The 25239-nt window shown below is 34.5% G+C and overlaps 1 protein-coding gene across 1 annotated transcript in view; it reads left to right on the plus strand.

The window, feature by feature from the left end:
- Window positions 1-25239, plus strand: part of KCND2 (potassium voltage-gated channel subfamily D member 2) — a gene marked incomplete at both ends in the record, with an annotated part of 521297 nt that overhangs the window by 330383 nt on the left and 165675 nt on the right. The gene's annotated exons all lie outside the window — the stretch shown is intronic.

Genomic DNA, 25239 nt, shown 5'->3' on the forward strand with positions numbered 1-25239 from the left:
TACCTCCTCCCCTCCCTCCCTCTGATCTACACCCTTTACTCTATTTTCTCCCTACTATTTTCATGAGTTCCCCTTTTCACTTTTTTTTTCTCTCTAGCTTCCATCTATGATTCTTGACTTTCTTAATCTGGCTTATGTTGCTCGACATGATGCTCTCCAGTTTTATCCATTTTTTTCTACAAATTATATAATTTCATTCCTTATTATGCCTGAGTAAAACTCCATCATGGATATATACTTCAGTTTCTTAATATAATCATCTCTCTATGAGCACCTAGGATGATGTCATAGCATGGCCATTGCAAGTTGCACTGCTATAAACATGAGTATGTATATATCACTACAGTGTGTTGACTTGAATCCTTTTGGAAAAATACGAAGGAGTGGAGTACCTATGTCATATGGTGTTTTTTTCCCTAGTCTCCTGAGTGGTTGTATTCATTCATAATTCCACAAACTATGTAAGTGTTCTTTTTTCTCCACATCCTTACTAGCACTTATTATTGTTGATATTGTTAATAACTTTTAATTAATTGCAGTAAGATGTAATCTTTGTGCTATTTTGATTTGTATTTCCCTTGTTAAAAGATGTTGAATAGCTACCTGTGATGGCACACAACTGTAATCTCAGTACTTGGGAGGCTTAGACAAAAGGATCTCATGTTTGAGGACAGCCTCAACAATGTAGTGAAACCCTCAGCAACCTAGTGAGTCTCTGTTTTAGAAGAAAAATAAAAAAGGGCTGAGATGTATCTTAGGGGTAGAGTGTACCTGGTTTAATATCCATTACCCCCCCCACACACACACACACAAACACACACACAAAATAAATATTGAGGTTTTTCTTCATAAATGTACTGAATATATAAATTTTTCCATATGAATTTCTTCTTTGGGGGGGTACTGAAGATAGAACCCAAGGGCACTATATATTCCAGCTACACCCCCAGCCATATATATATATATATATATAGTCTTTTTAAAACAAGGTCTCACTGAGTTGCAAAGGGCCTCACTAAGTAGCTGAGGCTGACTGTGAACCGTGATCCTCTGGTCTCAGTCTCCCAAATGCTGGGATTACAAGTGTGCGCCACCACTCCTGCATGAATTTCTTCTTTTGAGAAATGTTTATTTAGTTTATTTGTTCACTTATTGGTTGAGTTATTTGCCTTTTTATTTTTGTGTCATTTTCTTAGCCCTTTAATTCTGGATATTAATCCTCTGTCAGAAGAGTAGCTGGTAAAGATTTTCTTCCACTCTGTAGGCTGTCTCTTCGGAGCCTTTAAGTTTATAACCCTTGACTTTTCATTTTCTTTCACTAAATAGGCAGAGGATAGCATTTATATTTTTCTACCATAGAACTTAATATAGAATGTAAGCAAAATGACATTGGTGACAATTGTTCAGAATGCAGTCAGATATACTAAGTTTTAAAAGCTGAAGGACTCCCATTTATTTATTTATTTATTTTATTTTATTTTGCGGGTCTAGGGATGGAACCCAGGGGCATTTGACCTCCGAGCTACACCCCTGCCCTATATTTTATTCTTTATTTTGAAACCAGGTCTCACTGAGTAGCAAAGGGCCTCACTTAGTAGCTGAGGCTGTCTGTGAACCGCGATCCTCTGGTCTCAGCCTCCTGAATGCTGGGATTACAAGCATGCACCACCACGCTCGGCTTAGGACTCCCTTTTAATCAATTCCAAATTGAGCTGATTCAAGACATAGACTGTCTATGGTAGCTTGAACTCAATCACTGTCAAGTGTCTTTGATCAAGCAATGAGCAGAAATACTTGTCAACAGCCATGCTTCACACACAATATGAGAAAGATGACTTAAATAGCCATTACAATACTTGAGAAGATTCAAATGAAGAAAAAAATGTCAGGAAATTTGCCAAATAATGCCTATTTTGCAATATTGGCTAAAGGAGACCATTGAGTTTAAAAGAAAGAGAAAACCTTAGCAATTAAGAAACTATTGTATAAAAGAACAAAGCATTCAAGAGTTAAATATGTTAAAAATCAACACTTCTGGAATGGTAATTCTCAAATTTACCTGCACTTTAAATTACCTGGGGAGCAAATATACCAATGTCTGAGTCATATACCCAGAGGCTGTTTTTATTGGACTGAGTGACAGGCTTGGAATTAGAATCTTTATAGCTTCCCACATGGTTTTAATGTGCAGCAGGGTTAAAACCCACTATTCTTGGCAGGGCGTGGTGGCGCACGCTTGTAATCCCCGCACTTGGGAGGCAGAAACAGGAGGATCGCGCAGGTTCAAAGCCAGTCGCGCGCGCTGGCTTAGGAGACCCTGTTTCCAAATAAAAATGTAAAAATAGGTCTGGGAGTGTAGCCCGGAGGTAGAAGAGCTTCCAGGAACCCCAGTACCACCAAAAATAAATAAATAAATAAATAAAAATAAATAAATAAATAAATAAATAAAACCCACTATTCTTGACTTTTTCTTTTACCTACTTCATCCTTTCTTTTGTAATTCTTCAGTGTAGTTTTTGTAATTTCAACAATAACAATAAAATACAGCTATAGTTTTATTTTAGGGAGAAACTAAGTATGATGATTTTCTATAGCTGTTTTTCTTTCAACTACCTACCTTTCCTTACAAATAATTCTGGTGATTGCTGTGCACTGATTATATTCTCTACTCTTACGAAGACTTGTCATAGACAGACAAATAACAATTCTTAAGGAATATCCTTACAAAATAATTTTAGCTTCCCAAAATATGTACACTTGGCTGTATGCTCAGAAACAGTTTGTTTATATAGCTAGTTTGAGTTTTAGAGAGTTACGCTAAATCTGGAGAATATGCTCTTTTTTGACCCTGAATATCTGTGTGGACTGATAGAACAGAAGTAAGCTGTTGACCCCAGTATCCTTGCATAGATAAGAACTCTCTTAACTCGTGCACCCAGAAGAATCTTCCTCTCTCTTCACTTCAAGTTTCCCAAAAGTCTAAAATAAATGTGTTTGAAAAAGTCATATCTAAGTTCTTAAAAAGTCTGATTTTTGTGTACATTAGTAAAATTAATGTTCTTGATATATGTATAGATAGATGATGCTCTGCTGTAATCTCAGATTATGATTTAAACAGTTTGATATTCTGATTCTCTTATAACTTTATAAAATAACTGGTTGTGAAAGTGTTGGGCATATGTGAAAAACAGAAAAAAATTATAAATCAAAGTCAATAATTATGCTGTCTCGCCATCGATCACTTTGACATAACCTTTCCCAGCTTATCAAACTTACCTAGATTTTACTCACATATGCATATATACCTGCATATATATATGAATACATGTATATTTTATACTTTTAATGGTAACATTATAGTCTCACATCATAGCATCATTCAGTTTTAAAACAATAATAATTATGGTAACAAATGTAGAAAAGAAGTAAAACACTGAATTAATTAAAAGACTACCACTTGAAGTATTTTGTAGGGCTTTTTAATGTTATAACAAATATATTTTTCAATACCATACAACTATAAAATATATGTTACACATTTATTTAGATCTTGTCTTATTGCTAAACAATTTGGTTGCTTCTAATTTTTATTTCATATATAATGCTAGGATGAGCAACTATGTATATGGCTTTAATTACTTCTAAGTATTTCCTTCGGCTAAATTATATGGAATCTTGAACTCAAAAATTATGAACATTTTTGAAGCTCATTATTTCTTTCACGGAATTGGTTTTAAAAAAAAAACATGAAAAATCTCCAATCGCACCAAAATTGAGTATTATATCTCATAATCATGTGAGTGTATTTACTTCTAAGCCTTTTTTTTCCCCCACTGTCCCAAGAAACTGCAGTCCTCATTCTTAGACCAATAGCAGAAGGTGAAAAGAATCTTCAGATGATGAGTCTGATAAAGACTGATATGCTAACTGCATAATGTTTTCCTACTTATAAAAAATATTTTGGCCTTGAGAACTTTATAAAGATGTGTGAAATTCCATAATAACTTTAAAAAATAACAATGGGAGATTTTAAATTTTATATTAAATAAAAAACTATGATAAATCTCAGAAGATAGGAAAAAATAGTAAGGATGAAATCAGAAGGTCCTTTTTATCTTTTCCTTTTGGATTTATACAAATTTTATTCCTAACTTATTATGAATGAACCAATTACAAAATATCTCTTTCTTCGAATATATCATTGTATATCATTTCTATAAATCTCTTAAGTGACTTTCTCCTGCCTAGAGGGACAAGCATGAAGATTTGCTTGCCCATGATTTCGGCCTGTGTTAAGAGGAACTAGGTTAACTATGCCTTTCTGGACTCAAGTAGCAACATCACAAAAACCTTAGTATTTTTTAAAGTAGTTAATTCCATATTTATTCCCAAAATAACCTCTCCCAAAGCAACAAAGCCCTAACTTAAAATTCAGCTGATGTTACATCACCATGAAAGATGCTAATTTGATGCATTAAATCTTATTACTTATGGTTGCCCTTTTAGCCTACCATTAGCTAATAATTACTTTTCATTATTTTCTATCTACAAGGACAATAGTAATATAAGATGTACTGCTCAAAAAAATAAAAGTTATACAATCACCATTTACTCCTATTATAAAATAGTAACTATTCTAGAGGTTCACTCCACATTGAGCACTTTAATAGACTTTTTAAAATACGTAGTCTATTTGATTCTAATTTTACTTCAAGTTAAATGATGAGCATTTATTTCTACCATAATAAACCATAAATGAGCTATAGAAAGAAGATAATAAAAACTGATCATTTCCCTTTAAGCTCAATGTGCTAGCTATAACAAAAACAAAAGAGAGAGAGAGAGAGAGAATTAAACATTGAGAGAATCACGTAGGGGAACCAGCTGGAGATGTGTTGGCCTATCTGGCAATGTGTTGGTGGCCCAAGACTGGTCATCTGGGATCCATTTCTGTACTGAGAAGTGTGTAGTTGAAGAATACTCCCAGAGCCCCCAGAGCCCTTTGATTATACTGGTGTCTATGGATAACATTTCACATGACAACCCAAGGAGACATGAGAGCAGATGGGTTTTGTGTCATTAGAACATCTTAGCAGGGCAAGATAAACCTAACGAGAGAAAGGACGGGGGAGAATGAGATCGTACCCGAAACAGTGAATAATCTCTCCTTTCACCTCCTCCTCCTCTTTGTCTTCCCCTTCCTTTATCTGATCCTCAGGCACTCAGTCCAGCAGAACCCAGAGCAGGACCCTGCATCAGCTAAGCGATAATTATTCAGACATCCCACATTGTTTACAGACACTTGCCCCTGTTCCAAATGTCTAATGTTCTCTTTTGATTCTTAAACACAATTGCAATTCTCCTTTTTTCTTAGAACTTGTGTTCTGTTAATAAGAAATATATGGTTTTCTTTTTGTATTACACAAACCCATTTTTATATCTGGCACATTAGTTTAGCATCTTATTTTTGGCTCTGTTGTATGTAGCCAAAATCCAAAAAAATAATAAAATTTCAGTGTATGGGATTGTTTTTCTTGTGGTCAATCAAAAAAAAAAAAAAAAAAGACAATGAGCTCCCTGTCCTTAATAATACCAAGGAAATATCTAATGGCCTTTGTATAAGAATAGTTGACCGCGACAGGCATGGTGGCACACACTTGTAATCCCAGCATTCAAGAGGGGGAACCAGAGGATCTCAACAGCCTCAGCTACTTAGTGAGACCCTTCGCAATTCAGTGAAACCCTGTTTCAAAAACTAAAAAAACTGAAAAATAGGTCTGGGGGTATAGCTTGGAAGTACAATGCCCCTGGGTTCCATCCCCAGAATTGAAAAAAAAAATTAGCTGAGCATAAATACTTAAATTCACTAAAAGCCTATTTTAAATAATTTCAATGTGAGGACTTCATAAATGACATGAATTGACATAGGGCAGAAATTCCATATTCAGTCCTATTTCTTTTCTTGTTGTTACTTACTGGAGATTGAACTTCTGAGCTATACTCTATTTCCCCCTAATTCTCCTCCTCCCCACTTGTTATTATTTCTTATTTTGTACCAGGGCCTCACTGAGTTGCTGAGGACCTCACTAAGTTACTGAGGCTGGCTTCCAACCCGTGATCCTCCTGGTTCAGCCTCCCATGTACGGAAATTATAGGTATGCATCATCATGCCCGAATTTCAATCCTATTTTTAAATGACTTATCTCTCACCAAAGAATGAAATGGAAATCGACATGGAGTCCTAATTAGATTATAAGATAATATAATAAAGCCTTAATGTCGTATTAAAACAAATTCTTTCTGGAGAGAAGCAATCCTCCAATAATGATTTTTTTTTTAACAAGAAGATTTCAGTTTGTAGGTTTAGTATTCTGCTCCAATAAAGATTAGGAAGATGAGCAAGCAGCAAGTTATTTGCCTGGAATCCGAAATTGGCAGATCTTAACAATTTATCAAAGGGTACAGGAAATAGAAAAAAAAAAGCTCTTGATCTTTTTAATATGTAAGACTCTTGATCTTTTTAATATGTAAGGATATTCTTTATCACTCTTCATCTAGAAAATACAATATACTTACTCCTGACTTTTTCTCATTAGTTTTTTTTTTTTTTTGAGCCTTCATTCATGACCCCTCTGAATCTGAGTTCCATAGCAGTGTGAGTGGCTCCGTCCTCCTTCGAAGCAGTCTGCATAATGATTTTTTAAAAATTCACACAGCCCTTCTTTCTTTCTGGAAATTCCACTTCCGATTTGCTCTATTCTAGCCAATCTAAACTTCAGGTTTAGTTTTAGGGTTGTTTGTTAGCTATCATATATGCATCTCCTCCTCGTTATTAATTTTCTGCAGAGGAGCCTGTCTTTATCATGTACTGATGTTGTTTGGAGGACAATGATCATCTGCGAATAAACTCATGTGGGCTTCCCCTTACCATCCTGCTGTGTTTTCTACAACCAGTATCTCTGTTTCTTCCACATCCAAAGATTCTGTCCACTGAAAGGTCTTGGATCTCTTCTACGTACCCTGACTTCTTTCCTTCTACCTCCCTTGCTAGTATTTCTCCATCCTCCCATTTGATAAAGTGGGTTTTTCTCTCAAAAGGTTGACTCAAGCAAATCTTTTAAAAAATAATTTAAGATATAAGTGTTTTTAAAATATGTAACTAAATAAATAAGTAATCTTTTCCAAAATTGTCTCTTTCTTTCTTGATCAATATTTGTCTTATTTCCATCCTCCTTCCTAGCCCAGCAGGCATTTTATTCTTTTTATCACTTTGTTTTGTTCCTTTTTCAATCTCACCATCGTATGCTCTATAATCTGGAAAGCTTTCAACTGGTTTCCTCTAGTTTCTTTATAATACTGCTTCACATCATAGCTGTTTTTCATTCATGTGTCTGTTTGTGTGTCTATATCTTCCCCCAATTTCATAGTAAACTCCTGGTGGACACAAATAGATAGTATATTTGCAATATAATCCTAGCAGAATTTCTTACTTATGGTTGATATGGCAGAAATCCTTGTGATTACATTGATACTTGATAAGTATTCAGCCAGTGTTAAGGGCCAGAATAAGAACGGTGCTGTAGCTTCTACTCCACTAATACAGATCCCCATTCTGTCCAATATGCCCCACATGGCAGACCTGTGCCTTATTCAACACCACTTTTCTCTAATTTCTCTTGGTGACTATTTTCATTTATATCCCCAAATTGAATTTTATGTATGCTTTTTTACCTAATTATTTATCCTATTGACATGATGCCATCACATTTTTAAAACTGAACTACAAGTTGTTTATTTGAAGCATGTGTACCTGTACATACATGTTTTTTTGTGTTTTTTTTTTAAGGTCTGGGGATGGAACCCAGGGGCATTTGACCTCCAAAGTACATCCCCTGCCCTGCCTTATTGTTTTATTCTTTATTTTGAAACAGGGTCTCATTGAGTTGTGGAGGGCCTCACAAAGTAGCTGAGGCTGTCCACGAACCGCGATCCTCTGGTCTCAGCCTCCCAAATGCTGGGATTACACCCCAGCTTGTTTGTGTGCTTTTTATACATTGTGTTCATTTGCTAGGGCTGCCGTAACAACATTAAATAGACTAGGTGGCTCAAAAACCAGAAATTTATTTTCTCATAGTTCCAGAGAAAATCCAGAGAAGTCTGGGATCTAGATGCCACAGAACTGGTTTCTTTGAAAGCGTCCCTCCCTGATCGACATCCCCTCCCTGGGTCTTCACCTAGCATTTCCTCTGCACCTCCTTCTGGGTCTAAATTTTCTCTTCATATACCCATACCATTCATATAGTGTTAGGGATACTCTAATGACCTCAAATTTACTAAATTAGTTTGCCAATGATCTTCCAATATCTCCTGTCACATTATGAGATATTTGCATTAGGAATTCAACATATGAATTAGGGGGAAATAGAATACAGCCCATTAAAAAATAAATCTATAGATACACATACAAGTGTATGTGTGTGTAATATTTTTCATTTAAAGATGAAGGAAGCTGGGTATAGTGGCATACGCTTGTCATCTCAGAATTTGGGAGGCTGAGACAGGAGGATCGTGGTTCGCAAACAGCCTCTGCTACTTATTGAGGCCCTCCGCAACTTAGTGAGACCCTGTTTCAAAACAGAAAATAAAAAATAGGGCAAGAGGTTAAGCTTGGAGGTCAAATGCCCCTGGGTTCCATTCCCAGACCAGAAAGAAAGAAAGAAAGAAAGAAAGAAAGAAAGAAAGAAAGAAAGAAAGAAGAAGGAAACACTTCCATGGATGTTTTGTACATGTAAGAATGCCAATGCCATTCCCAATATCATGTATGGGGAAGGGTAGGGATTGGGGAGGAAGCCAGGGGAAGCTCACCAAGTGCTGTGTGCACTTATGTTCCTATCACTCTGAACTAAATTATGATGTGAGACTACAATTCACCAATGAAAGTATACTTTAAAAAAAAGGGAAAGAAAATCAAGGAGAAAAATAATCATGTGACAGCAAGAAGCTGTAGAAAGAAAAAACATTAAGCTTTGAGAAGGGCAAAAAGAACCACACAATAATGTAATCAATCATCCAGCGTAATGTCTATGGAAGTCAGATGGGAAGGTCTCAACAGGAGGATGGCTGGCTGAGAGCTCGCAGGAATCAGCGCTATGCCTCAGTCAGAAAAGCAGCAGCTAATGTATCCAGTAGAATTTCAAAGGGTGTTAATCATAGCATTTTTATTCCGTCGAGAAATCCTCATAAAACCAAGGTAAATATCTGGAATACACAATTGACAGAGACATATGGAGCGCATGTTTCACTAATATAAATAAGCTTTCTGTCCTCTTTGGGGGCATCAGTTACACGCTGCATCACCTCCCCACATGAATGTCACCGATGTAGCAGCACGACAACAGTCCATGTGGATCCACTCTCCAAAACTGTCCCTAGGCCAACCAGGGTCATTTGTTGATTGTGTTGGGTCAGTGTGTACGGATCATGCTTAGTCTCATACTCAGGTGGTTTTTTTCAGCATCTTTATAAGTTTTCTTGCTAATGTCTCTGCTGTTATTTCCTAGCTCACTCATATTGTGATTTCCCCAAACAGCTCTATTAACAGTAAAAAGAAAAGCATTCACACATCTAGGGTGGATTTCTGTTCATTGCCATTCTGAACTATCATTGATAAAAGTTGAGCAAGTTAGCATGTAAAATAGGCACATTTGGAGGAATATTAAGGGTCCATTTAGGTGGGCCCAATTAGCTGTCTGCAGAACAGCCTCATGTCAAAAAGACTCACACCCAACTCCTGAACTCTCACAGAGGCATAATGAAGTTCTCAATAATCTTAATCCTTGATGTTAATCTTAAATGCACAATCCTACTCTCTTCCATATCATTGTAGAGGTCATACTGCGGACTGGGCCTTAAATGAACAAATGTGAACACATGCACACGCACACACTATGGGTGAACAATGAAATATTAGTTAAAAAACTAAATATGCAATTTTACTGGGTTTAAAAAAATCATATTGATTCCCATTAGTGGCATTAAAGTGAATAATAGAGGTACCTCAGAGTTCCCAATACACACAAGAGAAGTGTACGAATCTGCAAACATGTTAAGTATGACCTGGGCAGACAAAGTAAATAGGAAAAAGAATACAGAGAAATATATCATACAGGACTCTATGTAGAGAAATGCAAGGTCCAGAATTCAGGGAGGGGAGAGAAATCAATGCACCACAAGGTAACTAGGTCAGAAATCACACAGAAGAGAATGGACAGTAGGAACAAAGAGAGGGAAAGTGCCTCCCATAAATGTAGGTAAAGAATGAATTCCAGGAAGCAGGACAGGGAATAAAGAATCTGGGCCAGGACACTGAACACTGAACTTGGTCAGTGATACATCTCAGCGCTCAGCTATTTGAACCAAGACCTATACTAAAGGCAATATTTGAATGCAAGGGGAATGAATCTGAATCCCTTAAACGTTCATCTCTAGGAATTAAATGCTCTTCCCTGGTGTCTGAAAGCCATCACTGGCTATTCATTTAGTCCACATTAATGAGAATTCCTCAGGTTTCACCATGGAGAATTGGCAGCTTCTTAAGATTAATCCTTTAACAGTCATCTGGCTCAGTCTAGCTCTATCTATAAATTCTGAGCTCACTCTCATAATATCTTCTCAAAAAAGAAAGAAAGAAAGAAAGAAAGAAAGAAAGAAAGAAAGAAAGAAAGAAAGAAAGAAAGCCAAAGGCTACTACTTGATTTCTATGAGATTTTTTTCCTATGTAAGGTTTATGTGATCCGACTCATAAACATCTTAAGCCTCACACAATAGAAAACATATTATAGCTATAAAAATGTGCACACACAGAGTATATACATTGCCTAAAGTACAAGTACTTACAAAATATGACAATGTTCCTTCTTCTGAAAATTATCCTATGTATTTAAAAATTAAACTAGTGAGGTTTAGGATTTTTGACTCTTGTGTATTTTTTACTGAGGACTTTTCAATTCTCACTTTCTCCATTTAAATACCAATCATCATTGTTTTTGCTCTTGTCAAAATATAAAAAGCAATCTTTACATACACACAAAATTCACCAAAAACTTTGTTTATATTTAAACTTGCAAAATAAGTGTTATTATCATAGTTGCTATAAACAGTTGCTGTATCCTCTAATTGACTCTATAACAGGAATTAGGCAAATGATTTTCTATCAATTTTAAGCAATTAATTATCCTTTTCTATAGTGAATTAATCCTTAAAATTATTGTACATTTTGTACACTGTCAAGTAGCCAAAGATATGTTATTAGTCATTTGTAAAATTGTAGTGCTAAGATTTTCAATGCTTTCTGGATTCTTTCCTGACTTTCAAAGGGTATTTTTTTGTCTTCTCCTTCATCTTATTTCCTACCAACATAGCATTTTAAGTAGGTGTTATAAATCTCTGCCAAAGGCACATTCATAGCCCTGCTTGAATGGTTTCATTTAGACAAGGAGTAGCCTTACTTTTCAAGTTTCCTCAAGATCTTTATCATGATAAAATGACACTTTGTTTTCATTAAAGAATAAAGCACAACTTCCTAAAAAGCTTCCTAAGGAACTAAATATAGAAGATTTCTTTGATTTTCTTTTGGAATAGATCCAATATTGTAGCACATTATTAAATTAGTTTTAAATTTCGACTTGAAATCCAAACAGAGTTTTAAGGGCTTTTTTTTTTTTTTAAGAAGAGAAGGAGTCATTCTGTGAATATAAAATTTTTAATACATGAACAATTTCAGCTCTATAAATCAAATCTTTTTTATGCCTGTATGCTGTAAAAAATTTCCACAAAGGCAAATGGGCTTCTAGTATCTTGTATTGCAATTTTAGTGAAACATATTCTAAAAGACTAGGGGAGGATGTTTTTCCCTGATCCAGGATCTCTAATACAGGCCACACATATTGCTTCAAAAGGCACCAAATGCGGCAGAGAAATATGTTTAGTAATAAATTCGGAAAGGGAAAAGTGAAGAAAGAAATCTTGCACAAATTCCCTTGCTAACCTAGCCAAATAGACACCAAGAATACTAATTTCTTGAAAGGTGTCATAATTTTTCAAAATTTACCCTAAAGGCAGCTATATACTATTCTCCTTGATCTGTTTCATGATCAGTAAGCCTTGCTTATTCATGTGGTTATAAGTGACCAGGGAATGCATATCCTAATGACTTACAAGATTTTTTTTCCAGGTGAATAGATTTCCTAACGGAAATATCTTGGGGAAAAAAATTCAAGTGTATCAGAGATAAAATGACCTTTTTCTTTCAACATTTCTTTTGTAAAATCAGTCACTCTGTTCTCTCCACATAATGATGAAAAGCCACCACTTTTAGACTGATGAAAGTTCCTATCTTCATTGGGGTTCATTTCCATAAAGTATGGCACTGCCTTTTTATGATGTAAAGTGGTATGTGTTGCAGTTCTTACTATGGGAAGTTGCATTCATTCTTGTAGCTTAATTTATTTTTTGCTTCAAGTAATTGGAAGCATAATTTAATAGCTTTCATAAATTCTGGCTAATCTACAGATACTGCCAACAGATTTTGTGGTAGACTCTAAGACCACCTATTACTAGAATCCAAGGTTACTATTCCATTATCCTGTACAGGGTGGGAGAGAGAATCAATAAAGAAAACACTTCTATTGAAATTATGTACATATATGCGGGCGTGGTGGCGCACGCTTGTAATCCCCGCACTTGGGAGGTGGAGACAGGAGGATCCCACAGGTTCGAAGCCAGCCACGCTGGCGTAAGAGACCCTGTTTCTAAATAAAATTAGTATAAAATAGGTCTGGGAGTGTAGCCCAGAAGTAGAAGGGGTTCCAGGAACCCCAGTACCACCAAAAAAAGGAAATTATGTACATATGTGAGAATACTGGTGCCAATTTCAATATCCTGAATGGGGAAGGAAGAAGTGGAGAGGGAACTGGAGGGCAGGACTTACCAAGTGCTATATGCACAGATGCCACTATCATTCTAAACTACATTTTGATGTGAGACTACAATACACCAATAAATGTATAAGAATTTAAAAATCCAGGTTATTTTGGATGTACTATACTTTTACAGTGTTGTTATATTCATGGCTATTCAGAAGGACTAAAATATCTGCCAAAGAAAGGGCATCCTTTTCACCCAATAAACAAAACTCTTTTTGTTTTAACACATGCTTTTCTCACCTCAACTGAATGTTTATATGGTTACAATTAGTAGGACATGAGTCTATGTTCCTTAGGTAATAAAAATTAACAATATATTTAATTAGACTTTTGCCCATGTAAAGTGAGAAATTAATGACATTCCTGGCTTCAAGTGCTTCTCCTATTGTTTTATTATATCCTAACAGGTGTGTGCATGGCACTTTAAAAGTCCCTATCTCATTGTAACTCATATTTTGTATCTTAAATACTAGAATTAAAGGTGTTATAAAAAGCTTTTTTTTCTTTGTGGAAAATGTGCAGTGATTACAGATTTTTAATGGAGCTAAAAAGAATAATGGAGAGGCAACTATGTACTTTCTGATCTCTGTCAGTTATGTTCAGATGAAAGTGGTATTGTTGATGAAGCCCAATCTGTCAGGGCAGGGATGGGATGCTACCATTAGGAACAGAGGCACTCCAGGGACAGATTAGCTATGTCTGAAGGATGTGTACACAGGGCCCCTGTGCAAAGGATGAGGAACACACATTTTTTGAGGGTGTTCTTCAGAATAGAATCTAGGCTCAGAACCTTAGAGAACTTTGGACCCATAATTTGAAACTGAATCAAACAGGAAGCTGCTTGCAGAAAGCAGAGCAAAACACTATTCACCCCACTACTTTTGGGGGAGGTTGGAAGTTGATTCTGTTTCACAGCTGCATTTACTCCCACTTCTTCCTGAAATCTGTGGGCTGAAGGAACTCAAACTTGTGAAGAAACTACATTCAGTCACCAATTACAATGAAAACTTAAGAGGGGGTAGAGGAAGGGATGGCAAATGAGACAAGAACAGGAAGAGGATTTAACTTATTTTCTGCCATGACCTAATGTGCATTTTTAAATTTGCATTGTCCAATTCCTATAGTTTTGGGATGTAATTATCCACCTGAGTATCAGATGATATTTCATTCAATAAATGCCTCATAGCAATATCCGGGATCTTAGAACACTATCTCTGGTGCTAAGTCTGAAAATAGCAAAATTATTCCTTACCATAGGATGTGTGCTGTCATAAAGCAAAGCAATAAAACACTAATCAAAACATACCATTTTATAAACCAGCCCAGAAACCCTTTTCTGAGGAAATTAAGAGCTAGTGCATATGTGATTCAATGTTTATTTTTACAAAGCTATACTCCAACAACAGAGTCTCTTTCTAAGTTGAGAATTTGTTAGCCTAAATAATGTGTATTAGAATTATAAATATATACTAGAATAAATATGTTAGGATATTATAAATTTATAATGTGAAATAAATGAGATAACAATGAATATATAAAGAACAAACATCAATAAAAATTTCAGCTTTAAAATTTAAATCAATATATACTTTAATAGAACATATAATATACATAAAATATTGAAGAATTAGACTACTTCATGAGGTATAGTACTAATATTTCTTAAACATTGGGATCAATAAAACTCTACAACTTCATTTAATGTAGAAGTAGACATTGTCAAAGACTTACACATATACAGAGTCACAATTGAAGTCCTTTCCAGCTCACTGAATCTAAGATCTTTAAATGCTAGGAAAGGCAGAAAACAATAAAATAAATTTAATAATTACTATTTTTTGGTTTTTATTTATTTGAATATATAAAATTTGTCTTGTTAGTTCAATTTATATTAAATAACTTGTTCTCTAAGAAATATGAATACCACTTTTTTAAAGAAGTAGAAAACTAAAATCTTCTAAGTGAACTCTTCAAGTTGCCACATGAGAACTAAGACATTCAGCAAGTGGTAATAATCATACTAACTTCATAACACTGAGTGCAAAACTGAATGGAAACATCCTAGTGCTCAGTAAATAAGTATTATTATTATTATTATTATTAATTGCCATTTCATATAGTTGTATTCAGAAAGGGGCCACTAAAGTCAATGTCCTGGTTGTACCCTTTAATCTTCATAAAGAGTCTTAACTTTCTCCTTTTTGCAGGAAATTGCATCTTCTTTGTATCGGCTGCAAAATTACAGCTTCTCACTAAAATTGGCATTCTTCAAATCCACACTGTTAAGCATACCTGAAACTGTTAGTAGTGACAAATATTAGTGAAGCATCAAAACTATCCAATCATTAGGCTGGGTGTGGTGGCACACAATTGGAATCCCAGCGCTTGGGAGGCTGAGACAGGAGGATCATGCAGGTTCAAGGCCAGCCTCAGCTACTTAGTGAGGATCTCAACAACTAGTGAGACCTGTTTCCAAATAAAATATAAAATAGGTCTGGGACTGTAGCCTGGAGGTAGAAAAGCCCCTGGGTTCCACCCCCAGTACCACAAAATAATAAAAACTATCCAATTATTTATTGGAGGAATTCTTGATGTGACCAATGTGCTTCTGGGAATAAAAATGTCACTAGGTTTTCAACTTTGTGTATTTTTTTCATTAAGTATATGATTCTGTAATCCTTGTCTGTACTTTAGAGGAAGAAGTTCCAATCAGGGCTTTCATCTGATTCTCAAAAAATTATATGGTCTCAGAGTACTACTTTGGTGAGATCATCTGTATATTCTAATTTTACCCTTGGATCAATCTGGGCCTTCAGAAAATTATATATGTGGACTGTATTGGTTTGGTCTTTCATAGAATTTCCTGCTGAATTACACATTAGTGCTGTGGCTTTGGCATCTAGTTTCGATTGTATCTATTATGTAGATCATTATCTAGAACAAGTTTTACAATGCTTTTGTTATGAAGACTTGATGTGAGAAATTTTACTTATGTTTCAGGGTGAAAAAAATTTTCTGAAAAGTTGCCTTGTGTTTATCTTATCGACAGGTGTCCACTTTTTGCAGGGAAGAAATTATATACTGAAATTCATACATAGGTTTTTCATGTTAGATAATTTTTCTGCTGTGATATTTCTTCACTTATATTTCTCATAAATTTCTTTGGAAAAGTATAAAAATGAGTTACTCTTACCCCAGTGTCTGTCACTACTCATGCTTCATGTCTTTTATGAATTCTGCCTCATTTTCTACCTACATAGAATTAGAAATGAAACATTCTTTTACAAATTTGATGAATTCTTATAATTGGAGATTGTAGATTAAAACAACAAACCCAAAATTAGATTCTTTCATAGACTTCTCTTTTCTGGATTATTAGTTTACCAAATAAAGTTGGGAAAAAATGTGTTGTGTTTCAATGTCTAGTGCCCTACTCATAGAGTGAGAAGACTAGTACTAATTCAGACTTTGAAGTGTCAGACAGAATTTCATCCCCTCCATAAGTGAAACATATTAATAACATTACACTTATCCATCTCACAAGATAAATAAAATAGCACAGTGTAAAATGCTGTGATAAGCACCATAGATATAAGTGTATTAGTATAACCTATAGTTTAATGTATATTCAACTGCATTGCTTAATATAGAATCATAACCACATTCAACCATATACTTTAAATCTGTGGTTAAAGAACTCTCAAGCAAAACAAATTTATTCAGTCTCTCTTTGCCACAGATTACTTTTATGATCTCAGTCAGATTTCTGATCCTCCCTGTCCTTCAGTCTTCTCACAGGGCTGTTGAGAGGAATAATGAAGTAATCCAAGTAAAATTCTTGGTGTAGTACTTGACACTCTGTATGAAGTTCAATGAATCTTCACCATTATTGTTATTATTAATTCCTTTCCCTTGACCTTGGAGGTACAGGTATTCCAAAAGGAAAGCATATATACAGAATGTGTGCATGGTTTCATAGAATAGTAACTGGTGGCTGACAAGATTTCATAAACAATAATTAATGAGTTTCTAGGTGATGATTAAAAGTTAATAGAAAAATTTTAATTTAAAAGTTGCTGTTCAGAATATCGTAGTCACCCATTTTACCTTAGCAGTAATGGATGCAGGAAGGGCCTTTAATGAGGCAGCTGCTAACACGATTATTCTGTCAGGTGTGTTTAGTCACCAAGCACACAACCCAGCAGTATGCCGCACTCCACAACACAGCCCTGTGAGAACCAAGTCACAATTCCCTTCTTGCATGAAAGAGCAAATAAAGTGGACTGTCCTGTGAATTTGTCAGTGTTGAAATTAGTTATGCAATTTGGGGGAAAATAGACAGTTTCTTATACAGTCCAAAAAGCTCCTTTATCTTTCTTCCTCACATCTCAGAACAAATGGCACAGCCTCTATTCATACCTCTTTGTATTGTACATTTAATCTGGGAAATATGTATATAGATTGTGAACTAAGTATTTGTGTGTCTTTGTCTAATAAAAAAATAGCTCCATTTTGATCTGAAGAAAATTAAGATCTTCACTTAGAGTGCTCTCAGTGCCACTTTAAATTTTTTCACTGTTGTTCATTTTATCATGAATGTATTCTATGGAGATGTTGTAAATGTTTAAAGAGAAAACATCCATGGGGATTACAGCATAATCCTGATACAAACCCGGGAAGCTCATATTTTCTGGGAGAGTAAAAAGATAGCTGCTGTCAAACTCACTGAGAAATATTAAATATTATAAGCAAACAATTTTTGTTAAAATGTTCATAGAAAATGGCCAGACTAAATACAAGGAAAAACAGTTGGACTATATAAGAACAAATACAAAATGGTTTCAAAAAGAGTTTGTGAAAATCCTATTTAGTTTAGCTAAGCACAAAGACAAAATGAAAGAAAATCCACTATCAAATATTTATTCCCAGAGCAGGCATTGGAACCCAAATAAGAGGCAGGACGTGACATCTGATCCAATCACATAGTAATTTATCTCTTCATTGTTTCTAAGAAGTACTTGATTTGGGGTAGAACAACCTCCTGATTGATTTCCCAAACAGAATTGACTTCAAAATGCACATACAAGGAATTAAGTAAATTTCTCTACCAGATGAGATCCATAGGCATTGTTTCTATATATATTAGAGAAGACTGTTGCAGAGTATAAGTTACATACAAATATAAATACCTGTCACTTTGCATTGTTATTAAGACCAGGGCAAGTAACTGATTATGGGAAAGAAAGCCACCTTCCCACCAATAGATGGGTAAGAAAAACTCATCCAAACAAATTTGACAGCCAGAAATCTCATCACAGGCCTTATTAATGATTGCTCTATAGCAATAAATTTAATTCCAAAGTGGAATAATAATGGAACATATGTATCTATATTATATAATTAGATATATTACACTTTATATATCTCATATATGCTAATATTGTATATGTATATATGTATACATATTTTTTCTAATAAACAAATGGTGTAACCAGATCATTATCCACAATGAAATTATAAGCATGGTTTCACAGAAACAAAATGTTGATTCTCTAATTCTTTGCCTTGAAAGAAATTAAGTCTTACCCGAAATCTGGCCCCTTGGCTCAATTATTCACCAAGTAAAGAGATATTTCTTCATATATTGTCAAGGCAGTAAAATCCTTCTACTAGAGTATTCCATTGACCACCACTGCCTGGTAGCTCTAAACATCTCCTCATCATGGTACTGGCCATCAGAAAGCTGCAAACTTTGACACTATTCTCTGGGATGCAGGCGATTTGTACATCTTGAAACCAGGTACATCAAAGCATGGAGTTTTTGGAGTTTTAATCCCAGGGAATTCCAGACCTCATTGAACATGAGGCTCATCTTTTGATCCTTTTTAAATTAAAAAGATCTTTACCTTCAGGCTCTTTGAGTAGATTTCATAAAATCTATGTTTTTGTTATACTCTCCACAATAAAAACATATACTAAAAGCACAACAAATAATTAGGAATTAATTTCTATTCAGGCAATACAACCCCAGTGACTGTTATTTTGGGCTGCTATAATAAATTACCATAGACTGGGTGGCTTGAGCAGCAAACATTTCTTTCCCACATTTGGATGCTGGAAATCTAAAAGCAGGATGCCAGAATAGTCACATTCTGGTGAAGGCCCTCTCTATGTTGGAGATGACCAACTTGTTATATATGTATGTGGTGGATGAGCATTAGAGTATAAGGACACTAATCTCATACATGACAGGTCTACTCTCATGACCTAAATTACCAGTCAAGGCCCCTTCTTCTAATGCCATTATATTGGGGATTAGGACTTCATTGTATGGATTTTGAAGGGACTCAAACGTTCAGTCAGCATTCTCACCACTGTGGCCCAAACACCTGACATGCAAAGCTGAGAGAAGTTTTGCTTATGGATCTGTACATTTCAGTTCATATTAGACTGTCTTCCAAGCAGGGGCTGAGGCTATTTAAATGCAGGATATCATGGTGAGAGCAGAGAGAGCCAACGGGGGTCAGTGAGTAGATGCTATAGCTAGAAAGACCTGGGATACATGATATACCTAGCAATGCCCTCAGGGAGATTTCCTGGGCAACCAAGGCTCACCTGGGAATATGTTTGTCTTGTCCACCACATGAAGTCCAGGGTATACTGTAAATCTAAACTATAATATCCAGTATACTGGTTGGCATTTGAAAATCATAGTTTACACCACAGTTTTTTTTGTTCCGTGATACAATACCAACTTCAATGCCCAAAGCATACTGAGGCAGTAAAAATGTCCATAGAGGTTTAATAATAGATTGGAGATTGATGCATTCATATACAGCATACCTGAGAAAGATGCTACTCAAATATTACCCATCCCAAGCATCTCATTCTCACTTCAGTCCCACTAAAACCACATGGAAATGAATAATTTTAAATAAATAATTATGTCATTGCTCGTATCTCAAGCACCACATTGGGTTTACAGATAGCCAAGTCCAAACAATCTCAGTGATTTCCAATTCCAGTTTTGAAAGGCCAGGATGTAAAAATAACAAACTTTAAAATGGTCAACCAAGTTTCTATTAAAGCTATACTTATGAGTTCCTCAAAAGTGGACTTTTTATATATAGCCATCATATACAAAGTACACAAATAGTAATATCTGAAAGGAAAACAAAAGAAAGAAGAAAGGCTAGTTGGGAGATATATAAATAATTATAAATTTCAGGAATTTTAGGGCCTGGTGAGTCTTATTTCCAGAGTTGATACGTTGTCTTAGAAAATAACCTGTGCTAAATTGCCACAGCTGTGATTTAAATATGGAAGCGTCAGCCTCTGTCCCTAGAGGACTCTTAAGTCAAAAGGACTATCTGTGCTTGGAGTGAGAAATTTTCAGATGCTAAAATCTGCCTCCACAAAAGCATTTAGCCTCCCCTGGAAAACGTGGGAGTTTTCCTCCAGAGACATCCCATCATCCCAAAACACCACACTTGGCACCTCCATTTCTTCAGGTAAAAAACATATCTATATCCATAGATATTCCTTTTTATTAAGTAAGTATCTGGAGGAAAAAAGACAACAAATTAAGAATAATTAATTGTTTCATTGAAGAACAATTAAGTGGTTCCTTTGAGGAAAAGTTGATCTGTACTTCATGGCTTAAAGTTTAATGTATTTTTTTCTTTGCATAAGAAATCAGAGCCACTGATGGGAACATTAGCTTTTACCCTAAAAGGTAGTTCCTTTTACTATTAAATAACAGAAATGTCTTATTTCTCGATAAATGTAACACACTTAAGTGAAGCCCCAGATTGCACTGTATGATTATCATATAAGACAGGGAAGAAACATGGTTTATTTAATTCTATTTTTATGGAATCTCTGGGTCATTAGATAGTAGTATAAGAGACTGTCAAACTAGCTTTCAAAGGCATTCTGAATTTTCTGTCCTCATAAGCCGTGGATAAGTCTCTCAGTAGCAGAATTTCTTTGTCACCGCTTGGTATTGTCAGGTTTCGGGGGATTTGTTTCTGTTTTATTTCTTTTGGTTTTCACTTTAGACAAACTATTCAGACCTTTTGCTCATTTCAAAATTATATCGTTTTCTAACAATTGTGAAATGAGAGTTCTTTGTAATTCTGGATAAAAATGCCTTCTGCAAGTATTTCTTCCCAGTCTGTTGCTTGCCTTTAAATTTTCTTAACTGGGTCTTTTAAAGAGTTTTTAATTGTTAAGAATACAAATTTGTAATTTGTCATGTGCTTTGAGTCATATTTGTGAGACCTTTCACTAGGATTTTTTTCCTATGCCTTGATTTATAAGTTTGATAGTTTTGCATTTTACATTTTGGTCTCTCACTCAGTTTGAGTTAATTTTTGAATCTAGTGTGAAGTATGAGTTGAGGATAACCTTTCTGGAATGTTAATGTACAATTATACAAAACAATATATTCTCAAAAGATTATCATTTTTTCAATTCCTTGCCTTTGCACCTTCAAATCAAATCAATTGAACATATATGTGTGGATATATGTTTATTTTCTAAACTTGCAATTTGATTCCATTGATATTTTTATCTGTCTTTCTTTATCAACACATTTCTCCTGAATACAGGATCTTCGTAGTGCTCTTGAAATAAGAGTAAGTCTCCTATCATGTCTTTTCCCCAAAATTATTTTAGCTATTCTGGCTTATTTGCCAATTCTAATGAATTTTGGAATAAACTTACTTCTATCTACAAAAGATTTTTACTCTAAATTTTTTCTAGGACCAAAATGAATCATGAGACAAATTTGGAGAGAAATGGCATTTAAAAAATATTGTGTCTTTCAATTATTTTCCATTTATTTAAGACTTTTCTAATTAATATTTTGTGGGTTTCAGCATACAAATATTATGCTTTTTCTGAATTTAAACATTATTTTATATTTGTGTAGCTACTCTAATAGTATATGTTCTCAAATATCCAATTTCCTTGTTAGTATATAGAAATAAAATTTATTTTATTTTTCAGCTTTGCATCTTGCTGTCTTGTTAAACTCACTAGTTTCAGTAGCTACTATATAGATTCTTTTGTATTTTCTACCTAGGCAATCAAAACTCTATGATCATAACCTATTTTATTTCTGTTACTGGTCTCTGGGCCTTTTTTTCTTATCTTATTACATGAGTCTCCAATAAAATGACAACTAAAAGCAGTGAGAGAAGACATCTTTACTTAATGTCTGATTATTAGAGGAAAAGCATTTCAATGTTTTCATTAGTTACATTACCTCTAGGATTTCTGTGGGTGCCCTTTTCATAGGTTGAGGGAATTATCTTCTTAGACTTGATAATTTTATCTTGGGTGGTGGGAGTTTTATCATTTCCCCATACAACTATTAGGATTTTTATATGACTTCTGTTTTCTTTTGGTGTCTGTTGAAACTGGATTTTACACTTAAAGAACTTTACAAGAGCTCTTATTGGGTAATCACAGGATGAGAGCTTCATGAAATCTTCCCAGAGGTTTACACACTAAATATTTATAGGACGAAATAAGACTTCACTCACTCAGTCTCACTTCATAGTACAGATGGGACCAAAAAGCCTTCTTACTCTTAAAAAATTCTAACGAAGTTTTGGATAAGTTCTGTGAGCACCTGAGAAGAATTTGAGTTCGGCCTGTATTGGGTAAAATGAAATATTCTGTTTTTTTTTAATTGGTATATTGGAGTTGTGCATCTTAGTGGGGTACAAGATGGTAGAGGCATACATGCTCGCATCACTCATTTAGCCCTTCTCCAATTCTCACTAAATATTCTCTAGATGATTTCTATTATGTCCATTAGGTTTATAGTATTTTTTAGGCTCAGTGAGTCCTTACTGATACTTTGTCTGGGTAACCAATCTAATGGTGAGAGAGATGTATTAAAGTTATAACTATTATTATTTTGGGGTCTGAGTTTTCATATCAGGTAGTATTTGTTTATGTACCTGGAGTAGGCTGATGTTTGGGCAAAAATGTTTACTGTCACTATATCTTCTAGTGAAATTGTTCCCTTTATTAGTAAGAAATGACTTTGTCTCCTCTCATATGTTATGGCTTAAAGTTCTGCTTTGTAGAAGATGAGGGTAGTTACTCCTGATTGCTTTTAGTAACCATTTGCATAGAATATCTTTTTCCATCCTTTCACCTTTAACCTGAGAAAAATATTTGCCTAAAACACAAGTTTCTTACAAGCAGCATATACTTGGATTTTGATATTTAATATCCTTTGCCAGTCTGTGTCTATTAACTGGAAAGTTTAGACCATTTAAATTCAATGTTAGATAATTTTTATTTTTTGTCATTTGAATTCTCTTTTCTACTTGATATTTGTATTATTGCTCATATGATGGAATTCATTTCTTTTCTGATTCTGGTATTTATTTTATTTAACTTTTGTATTTTATTTTTTTAAGTGTTTTCTTTAGTACTATTGAGGTTGTCACAAATTCTTTTAGTTTTCATGACATTTGCAGAGAAATGGATGGAACTAGATAATATTATGCTAAGTGAGAACAACAAAACTCAGAAAGTCAAGGATCTAATTTTTTTTCTCATATGTGGATGCTAGAGGGAAATAGGAAACAAAAGATACTTTAGATAACTGAGGAGATAAAACAGTAGAATAGTGGAAGGGAATTGGTGGAGGGAAGTGTGGAGGGGGAAAAGAATAACTGATGAAGGAAACAGTTCCAATTATTCAATGACCATGTATGAAGGTATCACTACCAATATCACTATTATGCATGAGAAGGCATGAGGAGTAGGGTAAGACTTGAAGGAAAACACAATAAAAACTTTTAACAAGTATGTTTGTATAGCTTTGAATCTTACTGTGATAGATAGATACAATGCACCAAAGTATAGAAGATTCTCCAGAAATTCATGCAAGTGTTAATTTTTAATAATTTGATTCTCATAAAAATCCAAAATTTAGTATACCAAACCTAAACATAATCCAATCAATTCTCAGAATTACTATATGTATAACTTGTTCAGATGTATCTCGTTGGAATAATATCTACTGAAACATAACTTACTTTGACAGAACACTAGGCATTTAAGAATGCCACATTTCCAAATGGACCTAAAATTTCATTAGCTTTTAATTTCAGATAATCTACTAATTGTTCACTCAAAATAAAATCAGCAGGCTGTGAAAGTAAATTGTAAATTGATTTTTCAAAATGCACAATGATATGTCTAATTGCCAAATGGGCACCATTGTTTATAGTAAAACATCATTTGCCATCATTTGTTAGAGATTTGAGGAAATTGACTATAAATTTCCTTTGTCCCTAAATCTAAATAACTTCTAACATGATTTTTATAATTTAGTATCATATAAATATGGAAAAATATCATAATGTGATTCATATATTATCTCAACAAATGTTAACAACTTCATGAATCAGTGAATTAGTGATTTATGTATCTTTTTAGTCATATAAATATGGATCCTCCATTATGAAAAATTCCTTACTTTTGATCCAATTTGCTTAGGTTTTTGTATTTGTATATTTTACATTGAGTCACTTTTATCTGATAAATCAAATAAATATATTTTATTTATTTATTTATTTATTTATTTATTTATTTATTTATTTGGTGGTACTGGGGGTGAACCCAGAGGCTTCCTACCTTCGGTCTATACTCCCAGTCCTGTTTTATATTTTATTTGGAAACAGGGTCTCACTAAGTTGCTGATGCTGGCTTTGAACCTGTGCGATCCTCCTGTCTCAGCCTCCCAAGTGCAGGGATTACAAGCGTGTGCCACCACACCTGGCTTCAAATAAGTGTATTTTAATAACACATTTAATCAATATATACTTTATGATATTTTATTTCCTGTGAAAATCTTTATTATATATGTGATTATATATATATATTTGTGTGTGTCTGTGTGTGTTTCTGGGATTGAACCCTGGAAATTGAATCCAGGGACATTCTACCTCTGATCTATACCCCCAGTCCCTTCTTTAATGTTGTTATTTTTTTGTTTTGTTTTGTTTTGAAACAGAATGTCACTAGGTTTTTGAGAGTTTCACTAAGTTTCTGAGGCTTACCTTAAACCTGTGATGATCTTTCTTTCTCAGCCTCCCAAGTACTGAGATTACAAGCATACACCACTACATCTGACAAAAGTTTCTATATTATGAATGCCTTCAAAGTTGGGACCACGTTGTATTTGCTCATAATTGTAGCTATTGTATTAAATCATTGCTTGCCA

Source organism: Muscardinus avellanarius (genome assembly GCF_963383645.1).
Source record: "Muscardinus avellanarius genome assembly, chromosome: 9".
Taxonomy (NCBI): domain Eukaryota; kingdom Metazoa; phylum Chordata; class Mammalia; order Rodentia; family Gliridae; genus Muscardinus; species Muscardinus avellanarius.